Raw genomic sequence first — 15,558 nt, 5'->3', positions numbered from 1 at the left:
TCCCAGGATCCCGGGATAGAGTCCCGCATCAGGCTCCTTGCTCAGCGGGGAGACTGCTTTTCCCTCTGCCTACTGCTCTCCCTGCTTGTGTGCTCTTTCTGACAAATAAATTAAAAAAATCTTTAAAAAAAAAAAAAAGAGAACAAAGAGGATGCCGAGTAAACTATGACATAGGATCATTATAATATACATGTCCATTTTAGAAGTTTAAATAAGTTACTTAGAATCTATTACGTATGGCATGTCAGAGAGCTTAAAGTTCATATTATTTTCCCTAATAGTATTAGAATATATTTTAAGATTTATATATATGTAGTTATTTATCACTATTTAGCTACTTACAGTACCTAATATTTAGACATGATAAAATATCCAGTAATAGATGAGAAGTTATGACATATCTGGCATGGGATATGTTGTGCCTCAGTTTTCTGATTGCATCCAGGTAATATTAGTATTTAATTTAATTTCATAGTATTTAATTAGTATTTAATTTAATTTCATTGTAAAAATTAAAGTGAGTTAATAACATGTAAAGTGCCTTTGCACTTCTTAAAGTGCTAATTGAAAATCTGGTTGTCCAGATAGAAAACTTAATAATATGTAAAATATTAATATTATTACATTCAAAATCATGGCTTAAAAGACAAATGATGGGTGAAGCGGTTTTTAATATAAATGAAAGATATAGTATACAAAAGTGTGCACTTTAAGTTTTTTTTTAATTAGAAAAATTAATTGTGCTTAAGAATCTTATTTTTAAAAGGCTGGAAGAAAATTCAGCAAGGTGTTACCAATTATGGCTATACCATGTTTGCTTTTCTTTCTTTTTAAACTGTATTTTCTATCTTTCTTTCTTTCCTTTTAAAAAGATTTTATTTATTTGACAGCCTAGTGCAGGGCTCGATCCCAGGACTCTGGGATCGTGACCTGAGCCGAAGGCAGAGGCCTTAACCCACTGAGCCACCCAGGCACCCCTTTAACTGTATTTTCTAAGTATTTTGTAGAGTTTGTTTTTTAAATAGTTTATATACTATTTTATTTTTACCTTTCTATTATAAAAGATTTTAAGAGGCACCTGAGTGACTCCGTTGGTTTGAGCCAAGAATTGGTGTCCAATTCTTGATTTTGGCTTAGGTCATGATCCCCAGGTTGTGGAATCAAGTGCCATGTTGGGCTCCGTGGTAGGCATGGAGCCTGCTTGAGATTGTCTCTGTCCCTCTCCCTTGCCCCTCCCCCTGCTCAAGTGCACACATGTGTGTGTTCTCTCTCTCACATAAAAATAAATCTTTAAAAAAAATAAAAGATTTTAATATTAATAGGAAAATTTTATGAGTAGTACAATGGACAAGTATGTAGGTTTGACTTAGATTCAGCAGTTGTTGACATTTTACTACATTTGATTTATCTTCATCTTTATACATCTATATAAAATAGACACTTAAAAATGTATCATTTATCCATTTGAGAATTAATTGCTTACTTTGTGAGACTTCATCTCTAAATAGGGACATCGCCTAAGGACATTCTTCTATATTGCTATAATGTAACTATCTTACTTATGGAATATATTATTAATACAACATGAAAGAATGTACTATATTAACAATTAGTTATTAATATTATTAGTTAGAATTAATATATTGAATATATTTAATATGTTGATAAATAATATATTAATAGAATATAAAATATGTAACATTGCATTAATATAACATTAATATAAATATTTTACTTAGGAACTATAACATAATTACTTAGGAAATATAAATACTCTCTAATATACAGTCCATATCCTTTTGTCCCAATCATGTCCTTTAATAAATTGACCCAGGATTCAGCAAATATCAAATGCTGCATTTAGATAACTAAATATATGATTAGTAATAGTATTAATTAATTTTGTCCATTTTACTACTCATATATGAATAATTAATCTCCAGTCATCTAAAACAGCCTCCAGATGGGGCGCCTGGGTGGCTCAGTGGGTTAGGGCCTCCTCTGCCTTCGGCTTGGGTCATGATCTCGGGGTCCTGGGATCGAGCCCCGCATCAGGCTCTCTGCTTGGTGGAGAGCCTGCTTCCCCCCATCTCTCTGCCTGCCTCTCTGCCTACTTGTGATCTCTGTCTAAGAAATGAATAAAATCTTTGAAAAAAAAAAAAAGTTAAAAAAAAAAACCAACCAAAAAACAGCCTCCAGGATTTTCTACTTTTCATGACATTGATATTTTTGAAGAGTCTAGGCCAGTTGTGGTGTTTTTTTTTTTTTTTTTTTTTTTTAAGATTTTATTTATTTGTCAGAGCGAGTGAGAGCGAGCACAGGCAGACAGAATGGCCGGCAGAGGCAGAGGGAGAAGCAGGCTCCCTGACGAGCAAGGAGCCCGATGTGGGACTCGATCCCAGGATGCTGGGATCATGACCTGAGCCCGAAGGCAGCTGCTTAACCAACTGAGCCACCCAGGTGTCCCCAGGCCAGTTGTTTTATAGAATGTCTCTCTATTATTTATTTAAACCTCCTATTCAGATCTATGTTAAACATATTTGATAGAGTTACCACATAAGTAGTATATTGTGAGGGGAGGAAAAAGTGGTATATTGTTCACAGAGAATCATATCCTTTTTTTAAAAAAAAAAATAAGGATCAGGGACGCCTGAGTGGTTCAGTTGGTTAAACATCTGCCTTCGGCTCAGGTCATAATCCTAGGGTCCTGGGATCGAGTCCCGCATCAGGCTCCTTGCTCAGCAGGGAGCCTGCTTCTCTCTCTGCCTCTGCCTTCCACTCTGCCTGTTTGTGTACTCTCTCTCCCTCTCTGACAAATAAATAAAATCTTAAGAAAAAAAAAAAAAGATCATCATATCATATCCTTTAGTGGGGATGGTATTTAGAAACCAGTTCTGTTTGGAGTGGGTCTCTGTTTATAATGGACCCCTGCCTGGTAGGTTAATTTGTAGTGTTACATCAGTCCTTCTTTCCCATAGGCCTCTTACATTTATCTATTGTTGGCAGGTGCAAAACCCTTTCTTGTTTCAGATGCTCTTCTCTGATCGGCTCCTAGTGCTTTCCAGTGGAGACTGTTGGTGATTTGGGGGTTTATTTGTTGCTTTCTTTTCTCCTCACAAATACTGTTACTGTGCAGTCTTGTAGTACATCGTCCCAACTTGCTTGTATTTTGGAGTTCATGGCAATATTTTGAATATGTGGTTTTATTATAAATAAAATTCCATGGGTTTTGGTTTTCTTGTTTAAGTTGTTTCTTTTTATGTGGGGATTCAAAGAGCCTGAGAAGCTATGGTACTGCCACCATACTCACTTTCTTACTATTTTGATTTCTTATTTTTTTTAGAAGATTTATTTAATTGAGAGACAAAGAGCAGGCACACAGGCGTGCACACACAAGCTGGGAGAGGGACAGAGGGAAAGGAAAAGAATCTCAAGCAGACCCCTACACTGAGTGAGAAGCCAGATGTGGGGCTTGGTCTCAGGACTTGATCTCAGGAGATCACAATCCAAGCCAAAATCAAGAGTAGGACACTCAACAGATTGAGCCACCCAGGCTTCCCTAATTTTTTTCTTATTTTAAAAGGAGTTTCTTTTAGTATACCTAACTTTATTGTCTATGTATATAAAAATTACTGATTTTTATATGATAAATTTATGCAACTACCTTATTATATTGTATTAGGTAGTTTTATCACTGATTGATGATATCTGTCCTTGGTTCACTTAAAATTTTAAAGGGGGTGTTTAAGTGCAAGTGATAATTTGTGATGGAAGCAGTACAAAGTAGTTTTACAAGGCTTTTATTTGACCAGATCTTTTGTGTCATAGTAGCTGTATCTTATTTTTTATTTTTTTAAAGATTTTATTTATTTTATAGAGAGAGCATGCATGAGTAGGGGGAGGGACAGAGGAAGAGAATTGGCGGGGGGGGGAAGCAGATTCCCTGCTGGGCTGTGATCCCAATGTGGGGCTTGATCCCAGGACCCTGAGATCATGACCTGAACTGAAACCAAGAGTTGGACACTTGACTGACTGAGGCACTTAGGTACCCCTTTAATAGCTATATTTTAAAAGCAAGTGATTTTTGCTTGTTTTTTTACTTTAAAAATGGGCATATCAGGGCACCTGGGTGGCTCAGTTGGTTAAGTGTCTGCCTAGGGCTCAGGTCCGTGATCCCCAGGATCCTGGAATGGAGTCCCATGCCTGCTCAGCAGGGAGTCTGCTTCTCCCTCTGTCCCTCCCCCTACTTGTTCTCTCAGTCTGTTATTTGCCTTTTCTCTCTCTCAAATAAATAAATAAATAAATAAAATCTTAAAAAAAAAAAAAACACGACAATATCAGAAACAAACCAGTCTCAAGTGTTTAATTATAGCACTTCATTTAGGTGGGGAGAATTAAAAAAAAGTACGTAGTGCATAGACAGAATGTATTATGGGGTTTTGGGGTAGCTCTCCAGCCACTTACCCTTCTCTGTTCAAGTTTATTTCACTTCTCCTATGATAGTGCTGATGACATGGGCCGTAAATTTCTCTCTGTATTAGTTCTACCTCCTAACTTTTCTTGAAGATTTTATTTATTTATGACAGAGATAAGGAGGGAGGGAGGGAACACAAGCATGGGGGAGCTGGAGAGGGAGAAGCAGGCTCGCCATTGAGCAAGGAGCCTGATAATGGAGCTCAATCCCAGGATGCTAGGATCGTGACCTGAGCTGAAGGCAGATGCTTAACGACTGAGACACCCACATGCCCTCTAATTTTTTTTTATTATGGCAAGATACATGTAACTTAAAATGTACTATCTTAACCATTTTTTAAGTACAGAGTTCACTGTACATTATTGTGTGCCCATGACCATTATTCATCTGCAGAACTCTTCATCTTGTAAAATGGGAACTCTGTAGCCATTAAATAATAACTTCCCACCTCCCCTTTCTTCCCCAGCCCCTGGCAACTGCTGGCTACTTTCTGTCTCTAGGAGTTTGATTACTCTAGATTCATTTAAGTGGAAGTATACAGTATCTGGCTTTTTGTGATGGGCCTGTTTCCCTTAGCATACTGTCTTTAAGGTTTATCCATGTTGTGTCTTGTTAGAGTTTCCTTTTTTTTTCAAGTTTGAATAATATTCTGTTGTATGTATGTACTGTGTTTTGCATATTTATTTCTTGATGGACATTAAATGCTTCCACATTTTAGCTATTGTGACTGCTGCTGTGAAGATGGGTGTATAAATATCTCTAAACCCCGGTTTTCATTTTTTGGAGGTATATACCTAGCTTTGGAATTACTAAATCAGACATAGTGATTCTGTGTTTAATTTTTTGAGGAACAGCCTTTTTTCCACAGTGACTATACCATTTTACATTACTACCAACGAGGGTTCCAGTTTCTCTACATCTTTACCAACACTTTGTTTATTTTGTTTTTTCTCTGTAGCAATTTTGTTACCTTGATTATAAGTTACTTGGTCTTTGGCCCCTTTGTTTATTATTGTTTGAGAATTACATTAGAGGAAAAATGAGATATATTCAAATGTAAATTTTATTGATTTAATATGAAGTTTTAGACCAAACTGCCCAATAAAACTTTCTGCATTGATAGAAATGTTCTGTAATTGTGTTGTTTAATACAGTGGCCCTTAGCCACATCTGCCTGTAAGTTACTTGAAATGTGTCAAATTGAGATAGTGAATATTTAATTTCATTTAATTTTAATTAAGTTAAATTTAAATAGCAGTATGTGGCAAGTTGATACCATTTTGGACAGCATGGCTTTAGAAAATAATGAGAGCCTGGTTGTTCATATCTAAGGTTTTCTGGGTAAATATAGGGTTACTTGTGTTTAAATTATGGAATGTTTTTATTCAGTTTCTTATTTTGTTTAACCATTTACTTCATCATGAAGTATATTACTCAAATATGGGAATCAAATAGGCACTAATAAGTTTTAGGTCAACCAGTAGTAGGTAATGAACTACTTTGTACTAAGTCTTTCAGGCAACAGGTAGATTGGGAAGCTTTTGTGATGGAAAATTATGAGCATAATAATAGCTTATTCTTAATTGAGAGTTCTTATGACTTGCCTCATGTCTGCTGGTTGTGGGTACTTGCTAGTTTTTCTTCCTCTGACATTCAGTAGAGGTCAGTGTCTCTGACTGTTACCTGAAAGGGGTTTGAACCTTTTGTCCACAAGGATGAATCTATATTGATAATAAATTGTTACAACTAGATGGAACTGATGCCAGCTGCAGGTTGTCAGGGAGGTCTCCTACCTGGAGAAGGGTTAACAACCATAAAGACATCATTTGGATTGCTATCTTCTCAGCCTGGAACCATTTCCTCAAATCCTTCTCCTTCCTACTGAAGCAATAAAATAGAGGACCATTTATTTACTGCCTGAGTGACCATACAGTGTACTTAATATGCTTGTTAGCATTCCCACTTTCCTTAGATTTCATTAATAGGCCCTTATCCTTCCTCTTCGAGAAAGCCATATCTCTAACAGCATCATGTTCTTATCGCCAAACCATTAGGAACTCTGTAAGAGGTCCATCATTACCCTACTTATGACTAGTTAGGAGACAGGAGAATTCTGGGTCAGAGATGAAGGACAGTCTGTTACACAGTACACAGTAGCCATAGTATCAGTATTTTTATACCATGTCTCCAAGACCCAGTTTCCATAGGGCAACAAAGAGGGCCACATGACATCTGCTCATGTGATCTATTGCATTGTCATAGAAGAACTATTCTGTTGTCATAGAATATTAAGATTAGGGCATCTGAATCTTTTGTAATGGACAGTAAGCATAGCCTCCCTTTGCCTCTAAAGTAGACACACTGTTCATTATACAAAGAACCTTGAAAAGATAGTTCAAAATGAAGGGCAAGTCATTGTCTCACTTGTAAAACATGGAGAGAAGACTTAGAGATTCATATAAAATTGTTTCCCATCACATAACAATTCTCAAATTATGAGTTGGCTTAATAACAGTGTTTATTTTTCATTCATAACTGAGTCCAAAACAGGTGTTCTTGATTGGCGGACAGCTTTTTTTCAAGTCATGGGTCAGGAAATTAGGTTCCTTCTATCTTATGACTTAGCCTTCTTTTTCATGTTGCTTCTATGGCTGTGATGGTTATTTTGTATCAGTCTCTGGAAGAGGAAAGGACATGGAAACTAAATTGTTGGGGCTGTTAAGGACCATGCCCAAAGGAGATTTACATCACTTTTCTTTTTCTTTTTTTAAATTAAACTTTTTTTTTTTTTAGTGTTCTAAGATTCATTGTTTACGTACCACACCCAGTGCCCCATGCAATACGTGCCCTCCACATTACCCACCACCAGGCTTATCCAACCTCCCACCCCCTCTCTCCTCCAAAACCCTCAGTTTGTTTCTCAGAGTCCACAGTCTCTTATGGTTTATATCCCACTCCGATTTCCCCCATCTCACTTCTCCTCTCCCACCTCCCTGTGTCCTTAGTGTTATTCGTTATGCTCCACAAATAAGCAAAACCATATGATACTTGACTCTGTCTGCTTGACTTATTTCACTCAGCATAATCTCTTCCAGTCCTGTCCATGTTGCTACAAAAGTTGGGTATTCATCCTTTCTGATGGAGGCATAATACTCCATTGTATATATGGACCATATCTTCTTTATCCATTTGTCCATTGAAGGGCATGTTGGTTCTTTGCACAGTTTGGCTACTATAGCCGTTGGTGCTATGAACATTGGGGTACAGATGGCCCTTCTTTGCACTACGTCTGTATCTTTGGGATAAATACCCAGTAGTGTAATTTCAGGGTCATAGGGTAGCTCTATTTTTAATTTTTTGAGGAATCTCCACACTGTCTTCCAAAGTGTATTCCAAAGTGAATGGATGCACCAACTTGCATTCCCACCAACAGTGTAAGAGGGTTCCCCCTTTCTCCACATCCTCTCCAAAACTTGGAGAGTTTTTTTTTTTTTTTTAATTTTTATTTATTTGACAGACAGATCACAAATAGGCAGAGAGGCAGGCAGAGAGAGAGAGAGGAGGAGGAGGCAGGCTCCCTGCTGAGCAGAGAGCCCGATGTGAGGCTCGATCCCAGGACCCTGGGATCATGACCCGAGCCAAAGGCAGAGGTTTAACCACTGAGCCACCCAGGCGCCCTGTCTCCAACACTTGTTTACATCATTTTTCATTCAGGTTTTATTTGGCTAGAACCTAATGACCACATTAACTGCAAAGGAAGCTGGGAAGTATCTAGTTACCTTCCTAGTAAGAAAAAGAAATGGGTTTGGTGAATAGCTGGTATACCTAATTTTAGCCATCCTTTTTGTTATGCCATATGTAATTACAAAAAATTCAAATGAGGCAGAACATTTTAAAAATTTTAAGTTAATTTAAAAAAACAACACCCACTCCAGTCTCCACCATTCAGAAATAACCATCATAACTATTAAGTAAGCTTTCTAGATGTCATTTTTATACATACATATAGAAAAACTAAGGATGGTTAGATTGATAAAAGTTATTTTGTTAAGGTGATGTAATGCTATTAATATATAAAAAATACTAAAGTCAAATTTAGTTGGTTATATAGAAGAAAAAGAAAGTGAAGTAAAATAGGTAACATTATTGAACTTCAAAGAAAATTTTCTTACCACAAGAGATAGTATTTCCCTAAAATACAACTTGAAGTTTAATAATAGATTACAAAACCAAACAAAAAACATTATCTTTCCAGTTGAGATGCTCTCGGCTATAACAGAATATTGCTAAAGCAATAGGGAATTTGCCGTTTTGCTTAAATTCAGAGGCTAGACTTCTCCAGGATTGGTTAATTTAACGACAGCCAATCCAACAGTGGCAGGACATTGTTGTGTTTTTTGTGGTTCTTTTGAGTTTTCTAGGCATAATTTCCAGGTCACTATAGTTCTTCCAAGGTCTTGGCGTAATACTTGAGCATCTGAAGGCAGGAAGGGAGTACCTTATTAATCAAAGGAAGAACTGTGGGGAGGGGGGTGCCTGGGTGTTGCAGTTGGTTAAGTGACGGACTTTGACTCTTGGCTTGAGCTCAGGTCATGATCTCAGGGTCATGATATTGAGCCCCATGTGAGGCCCTGTGCACAAGCAGGGGCTCTATTTCAAGATTCTCTTCCCCTGCCCCACTCCCCACTTGTGCATGAGTGCTTATGCACTCTCAAATAAATAAATCTTACAAAAAGAGAAAAGAATGTTCACAGCCATATCACCGATATCACCATATCCCCTTCTATTACCCAGCCTCAACCTTTCCTAGACCTAAACCAGCCAGTGACTAAGGAGAATAAATTTATCTCAGTTGACATAGACACACCCATGTTCCTCTCTGGGTTGGAGTATGAGGCCACTTGAGGATGTGAGAGAATATTGCTGTGGAGAGGTCTAAAGACAATCCCTAGTGTTCCCTTCCCCGCCCACTTTCCCCCTTACATTCTCCTAAGTTTAATTACAAGTCTTGCGGTTAAACATTCTGTAACAGAGTTTTTCAGAATGCATTATTTCAGTTAATTTTGTCAGCTTTTATGTTTGAATACACCTTTTGTTCCCCATTCCTTGGATTTTCTACTTTAGGGACATGAATTATCCTTACGTTTGATTATCTTTGTTTTCTGTAGCTATTAGTTCCTCTTTCTCTCTTTTTAAAATTTAATTTACTTTCAGTTAATTAGCATAGAGTATATTACTAGTTTCACAGGTAGAGTTCAGTGAATACATCAGTCTTTTTTTTAAGACTTAAAAAATGTTTTTTTTTAATGATTTTATTTATTCATACAACAAAGAGAACACAAGCAAGGGGAGTGGCAGAGGAAGAGGGAGAAGCAGGCTCCCCGCTGAGCAGGGAGCCCAAAGTGGGGCTCCATCCGAGGACCCTGGGATCATGACCTGAGCTGAAGGTAGATGCTTAACCAACTGAGTCACCCAGGCACTCCAGTTTTTCACCAGTCTTATATAACACACAGTGCTCATTATATCCTGTGCCCTCCTTAATGTCCATCACCCAGTTATCCCATATCCCCACCCTCTCCCCTCCAGGAGTCCTCAGTTTGTTTCCTGTGATTGAGTCTCTTATGATTTATCTCCCTCTCTAATTTTGTCTTGTTTTATTTTGCCTGCCTTTCTCCTATGCTTCTCTGTTTTGTTTCTTATATTCCACATATGAGCAAAATAATATGATTGTTTTTCTCTGATTGACTTATTTCACTTAGCATAATACCCTCTAGTTTCATCCATGTTACTGCAAGTGGCAACATTTTATGTTTTTTATGTTTTTGATGGCTGAGTAATATTGAGTGGCTGTACCAGCTTGTGTTCCTACCAACAGTGTGAAAGGATTCGCCTTTCTCTCTGCATCCTCGCTATTAGTTCTTCTCAACTGCTTTAATATCTGCTGTTTTTCATTTGTATACTGTGGTTATTTCAAGTCTTTAAGCAGTGTTTTTATTTTCAACAATGTATATTCTTTTCCTTGCTATTTCTGTTTACCTCTTCTCTTTTAGTCTTTAAATTACTTTGGTTCTCAGTCCCTCATTTTTAATTTTTTTTTCCTGTTTTGTCATTTCATTATTGAGTTTTTAAATGAATTTATGTTCAAAGTAAGTTTTATTTAGTATGGTGCAGTTTTGAGAAATATCTTTATGTTGAGTTATGTTTACTCCTAGGTTGAGAGTTTTGGTTATCTTATGCATGTTATGCTCTTTATGTTGGTTTTTTTTGGCTGTGCAATAGTTCTTCATCCTACTCACGCTTGGGAGGTTCTTTTTAGGCATTTGCTCTACTATGATTCAGGTAATTTCTTGTATCTCTTCTCACCATTTTAAGACTAGGGTTTGAAGGTGTATTATTTTTTTTTTTTCATTATGATAAGTATACTCTTTAACCCTGTCCCCCATTTCATCCATCCCCCCACTCACTTACTGTCTGGTGAACATCAGTTTGTTCTCTGTAGTGAAGAGTCTGTTTCTTGGTTTGTCCCTCTTGCTCCCCCCCCCCCCTTTTGCTCATTTATTTCTTAAATTCTGGATGTGAGTTGAGAGCTTATGGTTTTTGTCCTTCTCTGACTGATTTGTTTTGCCTGTTAGCATTGTACTTCCTAACCCCATTTATGTTGTTGCAAATGGCAAGATTTCATTTTTTTTTTTTTATGGCTGAATAATACTCCATTGTGAATATATACCACATCTTCTTTATCCGTTCATCTGTGTATGGATGCTTGGGCTGCTTGCATAGTTTGGCTACTGTAAGTAATATTTCAATGAACATGGGGGAGCATGTGTTCCTTTGAATTAGTGTTTTGGTATTTTTGGGATTAATACCAAAAAATTCAGTTAATGGATCATAGATGAGTTCTATTTTTGATTTTTGAGGAGCCTCCATACTGCTTTCCAGAGTGGTACACCAGTTTGCATTCCTACCAACAGTGCAAGAGGGTTCCTTTTTCTCCATATCCTTGCCAACGTTTGTTCTTTGGCGTGTATTTGAATTTAGCCATTCTGACCGGTGTGAGGTGTTGTAGTTTTGATTTGCATTTTCCTGATGTGAGTAATGTTGAGCATCTTTTCATGTGTTTGTTGGTCACTTACATGTCTTCTTTGGAAAAATGTGTGTTCATGTCTTTTGCCTCTTTTAGTTGGATTATTTGGTTTTTGGGAGTTGAGCTGTATCGGTTCTTTATATGTTTTGGATACTAACCCTTTATCAGACATGTCATTTGCGAATATCTTCTCCCATTCTGTAGGTTGCCTTTAGTTTTGATTGTTTCCTTCACTCTTCAGAAGGTTTTTATTTTGAGATAGTCCCAATAGTGTGTTTTTTTTCTTTTATTTCCCTTGCCGCAGGAGACTTATCTGGAAAAATGTTGATATGGTTGGTGTCGCAGAAATTTCTGCTTGTGTTCTCAAGGATTTTTATGGTTTGAGGTTTCGCATTTAGGTCTTTAATCAATTTTGAGGGATTTTTGGTGTGTGTATGGTGAAAGAAAGTGGTCCCATTTCATTCTTTTTTCAAAGCCATTTATTGAAGATACTTTCTTTTCCCTCACTTGTCAGTTCTTAATTGACCATCTAATTGTGGATTTATTTCTGGATTTTTTGTTCTATTCCATTGATCTATGCATCTGTTTTTTTTTTTTTTAAGATTTTTTTTTTTTTAATTTATTTGACAGAGAGAGATCACAAGTAGGCAGAGAGGCAGAGGAGGAAGCAGGCTCCCTGCTGAGCAGAGAGCCCGATGCGGGACTCGATCCCAGGACCCTGAGATCATGACCTGAGCTGAAGGCAGCGGCTTAACCCACTGAGCCACCCAGGCGGCCCTCTATGCATCTGTTTTTAATGCCAGTACCATACTGTTTTAATTACTAATTGCTTTATAATATAACTTGAAATCTGGAAATATGGTACCTTCAGTTTTTCTTTTTCATCATTTCTTTGGCTATTTGAGGTCTTTTGTGGTTCCATATAAATTTTAGGATTGTTCTAGTTCTATGAAAAATATTGGTATTTTGTTAGGAATTGCATTAAATGTTTAGAGTAGTTTGGGTGGTGTAGACGTTTCACCAATATTTGTTCTTCCAGTTCATGAGTGTGGAATGTTTCTCCACTTCTTTCCATTCTTTTGACTTTAATCAGTGTTTTACAGTTTTCAGAGTACAGGTTTTTCACCTCTTGGTTAAGTTTATTTCTAGATAATTATTTTTGGTGCATTGTGAGTGGGATTGTTTCTTAATTTTCACTTTTTGCTGCTTCATTATTAGTGTATAGGAATGCAGCAGATTTCTGTTCATTGATTTTGTATCCTGCAGCTTTAGTAGCAGTTCTAGTAGTTTTTTGGTGGAGTCTTTAAAGTTTTCTTTGTATAACAACATGTCCTCTGTAAAGAGTTTATTTCTTCCTTGCCAGTTTGGATGCTGTTTATTTATTTATTTGTTTGTCTGTTTATTTATTTATTTATTTATTTATGTTATCTGATTGCTGTGGCAAAAACGTCCAGTACTATGTTGAATAAAAGTGGTGAGAGTGGACATCTTGTCTTGTTTGACGTTAGGGGAAAGCTCTCAGTTTTTCACCATTGGGTGTGATATTTGCTGTAGGTGTTTCATATAAGGTTGTTATTTTGTTGAGGTATGTGAGGGCTAATAAGTAGTTTTGCCTCTTTCTGAGCCCAGACGGAATGGTAATGCCTCAGTATAAAAGCTCAGTATAAAAGCTCAGGTAGGACAATACAAGTTTTCGGTAAAAAAACCCAGGCTTAGATCTCTTTTTAAACTTGATTAAACGTGTTGTACTAGATTTTAATCTTTCTACTGTGTCAGGGTTTCTCATTCCTATGGGCGAATACCCTCAGATTTTATATAATTCATTCTTCGCCTAGATCCTTGATTTTCAGAGTTAGCACCTCATCACTCTTCATGTCTTTCTTTCCTATTTTTTCCTATTTCTGCCCTGAAGCTGGTCCTACTCTTTAGGCAGAAAAAAAAACTAAAAAAATTTCCTCTTTCCAGATTTGGGAGTTTTTGTGGTATTCTAAGAATTTTAAGGAATTGGAAATAGTAAGATTTAATAGCTGAATCCTATAGCTCAGACCAGGACAATTTCTGCTCTGTTTCTAAAATCTATTTCATTGCTTGGTTGCCAGTTTTTGTTTAATGAATTATTACCTGTCTTTTTCATCTTCCCAATTTCAGTTGCTGTTGGCTTTCTTGTTTGATTGATTGATTGATTGCTGGTTTTGTTCGTTTTCTTTTTCACTTGTTTAACGTTGGAAAAATATAATGTGATTTCACATCACCTTTTTAAGTGCTGAGAGTTATTTAAACATAAATAACTGCACTCTTTTTGGAAATTCAGTTCCGTCACAGAATTGAATTATGTTAAAATAACTTTTTTTTTTTTAATGTTATGGCTACGTATTACTTTCTAATAATTTCTAATATTCAGCTCCCTGATGAACTCTTCTTGGCACTTAATGAAACTCTTTACTACATACTAGTGTTTTTAGCCTTTGTTAAAAATTTACTCTGGGGAGGAAAAAAATTGACTCTAGGGGTGCCTGGATGGCTCAGGTCATGATCCCGGGGTCCAGGGATTGAGCCCCATGTAGATCTCCTTGCTCAGTGAGAAGTCTGCTTCTCACTCTTTCTGCCACTCCCTTTGCTTATGCTCTCTCTCTCTCTCTCTCAAATAAATAAATAAATAAAAATCTTTAAAAAAATTACTCTAGAATTTTTCTGGTAAGTAAGCTCAAGCTTGTTTGAGATTGCATTCCTTCTAGAATTTACTTTCTGGTTTACCCTAAACATTTCTATCAGTGGTTCAGTGATTATATGTGTACTTTCAGAACTCCCTTAGATCTGTTTAATTTCTTTGGGTCTGAAGAAATGAATTTAAATATTATCTCTACTTTCTTATCCTTTAATTTTCCTTTAAGAATTTCTTCACTTTTTTCAGTTTGCACATGGAAACTCTAAATCTAAAAACTCCTGTATAATTCATTCCTTAGTTTTTTTTTTTAAAGATTTTATTTATTTTATTTGACAGAGAGAGAGATCACAAGTAAGCAGAGAGGCAGGCAGAGAGAGGGGGAAGCAGGCTCCTTGCTGAGCAGAGAGCCCGATGTGGGGCTCGATCCCAGGACACTGAGATCATGACCTGAGCTGAAGGCAGCGGCTTAATCCACTGAGCCACCCAGGTGCCCCATTCCTTAGTTTCTTTACATGGAAAGAAAGTTCATCCTGGAACTAAAGCTACTTTAAAATAGAAATTTTTCTCTCTCTTCCTTCTCTCCTTCCTTCTCATTCCTTCCTTTCCCCACTCTTTCAAATTTCCATGTTAAAATTTCTCATCATGGATACCTTATCTATTTTTTTTTAGTTGAAAAAAGTCTGCTTTTTAAAAGTTTAGTTCGGTTTCTTTGGGGGCGTAGATAAAAGAGTTTACTTTGTGGTTGTTTAAATTATTTGTTTCTGATCTATAAAAATGGGTCATCTTAGGGCTCTTTTGAGGATTAAATGAGATAATTTATATGTTTGTATAATTCTGATTATTTTTATTGTTAATTGTCCACACTGATTCAGTTGGGAGTGACACTGGTTGTCTTGACCTTTATATATGGCTTTACATAAAAAATATTCAGTATTGTTTATTTCCTTCTGGCTGTTTCTGTTCATGCATAATACATTTAAAAAACAAACTCATATTAACCATTTTTCTAAATCTCCAAGTAGTCCTTCAGAATATACTTATTTTAATGGCCGTTATATGGTTTTATAGTAATTTTTTCAACCACATCTCTGTTCTTGCATATTCAGATTGTTTTCAGGTTTTTTTCTTATTGCAAATAGTACTGTAATAAACCACACCACACCACAACTTATTTAAACCTTTGTTCAGGGACGCCTGGGTGGCTCAGTTGGTTAAGCAGCTGCCTTCGGCTCAAGTCATGATCCCAGCGTCCTGGGATCAAGTCCCACATCGGGCTCCTTGCTCGGCGGGGAGCCTGCTTCTCCCTCTGCCTCTGCCTGCCATTCTGTCTGCCTG

General features: G+C 36.8%; 1 protein-coding gene across 11 annotated transcripts in view; it reads left to right on the top strand.

Moving 5' to 3' along the window:
• MLLT10 (MLLT10 histone lysine methyltransferase DOT1L cofactor) overlaps nt 1–15,558 on the top strand; it is a 234,646-nt gene that overhangs the window by 121,398 nt on the left and 97,690 nt on the right. The gene's annotated exons all lie outside the window — the stretch shown is intronic.

Source organism: Mustela nigripes, chromosome 6, assembly GCF_022355385.1.
Source record: "Mustela nigripes isolate SB6536 chromosome 6, MUSNIG.SB6536, whole genome shotgun sequence".
NCBI classification, from domain to species: Eukaryota; Metazoa; Chordata; class Mammalia; order Carnivora; family Mustelidae; genus Mustela; species Mustela nigripes.
The sequence above is the reverse complement of the archived record's forward strand: the minus strand, read 5'-3'. Positions and strand labels throughout refer to the sequence as shown.